This window comes from Arachis hypogaea, chromosome 6, assembly GCF_003086295.3.
Source record: "Arachis hypogaea cultivar Tifrunner chromosome 6, arahy.Tifrunner.gnm2.J5K5, whole genome shotgun sequence".
NCBI classification, from domain to species: Eukaryota; Viridiplantae; Streptophyta; class Magnoliopsida; order Fabales; family Fabaceae; genus Arachis; species Arachis hypogaea.
This window is the reverse complement of record NC_092041.1, coordinates 72,723,119-72,727,829: the sequence shown is the minus strand read 5'-3', so window position 1 is coordinate 72,727,829 and position 4,711 is coordinate 72,723,119.

The window sequence follows — 4,711 nt, the reverse complement described above, 5'->3', positions numbered from 1 at the left end:
AGAGCGTGAAATTAGTAATTTTTACGCAGCAATGGAGAATATGTTGGAATTTTGGAGATGCTTTGGCTTCTGAATCTCTGCTTTCCTACTATCATCTTCTTCACATAAAGTATGGACTATTATATATTGCTGGAAAGGCCTGGATGTCTACTTTCCAACTCAATTGAGAAAGCACCAATTGGACTTCTGTAGCTCCAAAAAATCTATTCTGAGTGCAGGAAGGTCAGAATCCAACAACATCAGCAGTCCTTTTTCAGCCTGAATCAGATTTTTGCTCAGCTCCCTCAATTTTAGCCAGAAAATATCTGAAATCACAGAAAAACACACAAACTCATAGTAAAATCCAGAAATATGAATTTTGCCTAAAAACTAATAAAAATATACTAAAAACTAACTAAAACACACTAAAATCTACATGAAATTACCCCCCAAAAGTATATAAAATATCCGCTCATCACTTCACGGGAAAAAAGTAATGGTTCTAAAAACTTTTGATCATTATTCTAAAAATCGGACTGGACCAGCTGGTTCGATCGGATTAACTAAAAAAGGGCTAAATTGACGATTAACCAGTGAACCGAATAAATCGGTTTGATTTTAAAGGCTCCAATTTTTTAATTTTTCTTAAAACGGCATCGTTTTGATGCTGAAGAAAAAAACTAACCTAACGTGAAAGCAATTGCTTGCTTTTTCTCCTCAAGACAATTTTCCAAGGGCAATTGTTTAATTTCTGAAATAGCATATTATTAGAAATAAAAAACATGTATCATGACAATATATTATATTAACCAAATAAAATATACGTTGTATAAGAAAAATAAAGTTGAGGAAATAGAAGTCTTTGGCATTGTATGGGTGGCTATTTCATTGTAAATGTAATCAAATACTCTCTATACTGAACCAAGATACATAAATCTCTATTTTTATGTTTGTTTTTTCTATCATTAAAAGTATGACATACTACACTTTTCAATAAGCAAAATAAATATTGGTGCAAAAGAAAAATTTTTTAGGGAAAAAAGAAATCTTGTGACTTTTTATTTCAAAAGAAAATTGAAAAACCAAAGAGATAGAGTAAGTCACAAGTTACCTAAGTACGTCACAGTTACTCTCGTTGACTCACATGCATAAATTGATTCACCTATTTTATTTGACTAAAATTTCTTGATATTTTATCAATCAATTAATCAATCACTTCATAAAGAAAAGTACCAATATCAAAATTCATAACACTTTCAATATCAACAAATGACAACCAATATCAAGATTCAGTGATTTAGATAGGGATTAGAAGCATATACACAATTTTAAAATTCTTTCTTTCTGAGCCATCTTCAATTTCACTTTAATAGTACGTCTTCCTACCGGCACTTTGTTACCACCAACTAACCAAGTTGTAACTGTTTCATTCAAAAAAAAAACTAAACAAAGTGAATTTTGGATTTTAAAACCTAATTTTGAACCTCTAAATCTCTATTTTTACTCTCTAAGATCCAAAATTTGAGTTGTAATGATACAGAAGGTAATTGAACTAGGAAGGTGAGATAACATGGAAGTGAAGAATGTTTGGGGTATGACGAATTATAATTGAGGAAGTAAGGAAGTGTTATATAATTGATGAATTTTGGCCATAATGATATTGAATGAATGAATGTGAATGATTATGAATGAATATGATAACTGAAATCTATTTGGGATGGTTGATAATGATGAGTATGTTGAGTTTTTCTCTGTTGTAAGGTGTGTCGAATACTATATCCAATGAGTGTGGCAAGCGCTATACCTTGAGAACGTGGCGGACGTTATATCCCAAGAGTGTGGGAGCACCTTACCCTGGGAAGTGTGTCGGCCACTATATCTCATGAGTGTGATGGACACTATATACCGAGAGGGTGGCGGGCGCTATATCCCAAGAGTGTGGGAACACTTTATCCCAGGAAATATGACGGGCACTATATTCCATGAGTGTGGCGGGCACTAAATCCCGAGAGTGTGATAGGCACTATATCCCAAGAGTGTGGAGGCATGTCAGAGAGATGATATCCAGATTAGCTACCGGATGTGTCGGATTCTAGTGAAATAACCGACACATGAGCTCGCAGCCAGTAGGATAGACATACATCATATGCATATATGTGCTTTGTTTGATTGTGCATTAATTGGGCTTGCCTATGTGATTATTATGCTTATCTGTTATATTTGTTATCTGTCGTATCTATATTCTACTTGTGTTTGCTTTATTTGCTTTGTTTGTTTGTGTGGATCTACTAGTGTTTCGGAGGATGGTGGAGGAAGGGAAATGGTTAAGGGTTTTAGTTAGAATTTGGTTAAGTTTAAGAACCTTAGAGAATTATCCCTGTTAATGGTTTTCGTTTTAAGTCTTTAAGTTTTATAATCTGAGTGTCAGAGTTCTAAGATTGCCTCTGGCTTTTCTGGGACCTTATTTATTATATATGTGGCCACATTAACCATACTGGGAACCCCCAGTTCTCATCCCATACAATATTGTTGTTTTTCATATGCAGGTCAAGAGGCACCTCGCTAAGCGTCTGGAGTTCTCTGTAGTGAAGTGGGCTTTTGGGATTTTATATTTTGTTCTATTTTGTTATATCTATATGAATAGACTCTCCTTATGTGTGTGTATATATATATATATATATATATTTTTTTTTAATTTTGCACCTCTTAGAGGTGTATGGAGAACTAGGGTTTCTTTTGTATATTTTTGGATTATGGGTTTTATATATATGTTTGTAAATATTCTCCAGCCAGCCTTAACTTCGCAGGCTGAGCTAGGAGCTTATTATTTTATATCCTTGATCTTTTATTCTCACTTTCTATATATATGTTTATGTACCTTAGCTTTCTTCACATGCAAGTAATCCTTATTCCTGAGCGTTACGCTTTTGATTTTATGATTTTTTTTGCTTTAACTATTTTTCAAGGCTCCTCGTATACTACGTTCTTTCAATTGTTATATATATATATATATATATATTATATTTTAGAGGTCGTAATAACACACCACCTCTGCTTTACGACTTAAGCGTAAAGCTCTGTGTGGTAGCATGTTATAATGCCCATGATGGTCAAGTTTAGAAAATTGCCTCAAGGAGAAAAATCAAGCAATTATTTTCATGTGCTAAGACCTCTTCTTACTTATCTCTCGTTAGGGAAACATCGGATCTCAATTCCAAGCCAGTTCGAGCATTCATCCTTTATTCAGCTACTTGATGTCACTGCCGTTAGAGGCAATCACGGGGAGCACGGGCAACCCGACGTAGTAACGAAGCTGGTGGAGTTCCCAAGTATGGAAGTGAAGGAGAATGATATGTGCGTGAAGAATCTGTATGCCACCATAAACTCTTTTGACTAATAGAATACAAGGCGTGTATCTCGCAAGGCCAGAGCACCCGCAGTTGGTGGCTATGAAGGCATCAGGGAGGTTTATTCCGTCAGCTCCGCCATCACCTCTCTCTCCCAATGATTGGGTCATTCCTGTTCCACCCTCCTTTGGTGGAGTGTTTTCTTTCTCCTTTCCTCAATTTTAATTCACTTGATGAATAAATTCTATTGAATATTTCCTGTTTTGAAAATTCCAGAGTTTTTAATTTTGGTTAACTTTCAATTTATGATGTCTTGTATAATTGTTGAAAAGTTTTTTTCATCTTTACTAGATTGAGACCAGAACTCTTGAGAAAGTTAAAGAAGTATTACATTATGCTTCCCAAACGAATACCTTTTTAACTCAGATAATGTTGGATAATATGGTTTTACCTCTACCATATGGGGATGTGGATAATGTTGTTTGCAATTTCCATTGATTCTTCATCTAAGAAGCTCATGTCGTCCTTCTATTTAGTATCATAAAGTGACACAGGATGTGAAAATTTGGTAAAAAATGCCTTTATGAATTGTTTAATTGTAGAAGCTTCTATTGTTGTTATTCATATACACTTGTCATTATTGTTCATCACATATGGAAAAACTTTTACTAGAGATGACATTTTGCAGAACAAAAGTGATATTTGGGCTTCCACTCTTTTGTATTTTGTTCATTATTCATTGGAAGATTCAAAAACTATTGGAAGGTAATTTCAAAAAATAGTAATCTAAGTTCTTTTATGTTATAACTAAAAGTGCTATTATAATTAAAAACATCAGCAAATCCCAAGTAACTTTCAAGGTATAATGAAACATAGGTGCCAGCTTATCTTTGTACCCATTTTCCAATCTTTAATATTTTGTATTTCATTTTATGTATGAAATATGTACTTTGGAACTGCAGATTCTTGGGATAGTTTGGTTTGAGATGCACAACTAATTTTCTCGGACTGTTTTACACGATATGACTATTTCTATCTGCTCTCTTGGAAATATAAATTGTGAATTTTAGTTTTGATTTCATTTGTTTTCTAATAACTATATTTGTATTTGTAGATTAGTTGTTTGTATTTAGGGTGTTGTCAATCCCAGCACTGCAAATAAAGAAAGGAAACTAAAAAGAAAGCAAATCCTAACATTAAGGGACTATTGTGATTTGGAATTTGTGGGTTGTTGCACTTACTTTTTTGTTCATCTTTTTTTACTTTTAACATTTTGTTTGACTTTCTATTAAGTTCGTATTCCTTTTGTCTTTTATTTCATCATTTTTTTGTTAGTTTTAATTGGTTATTTTCTGTTTTGGTTCCTTTTTCTTTTTATAGTTGTT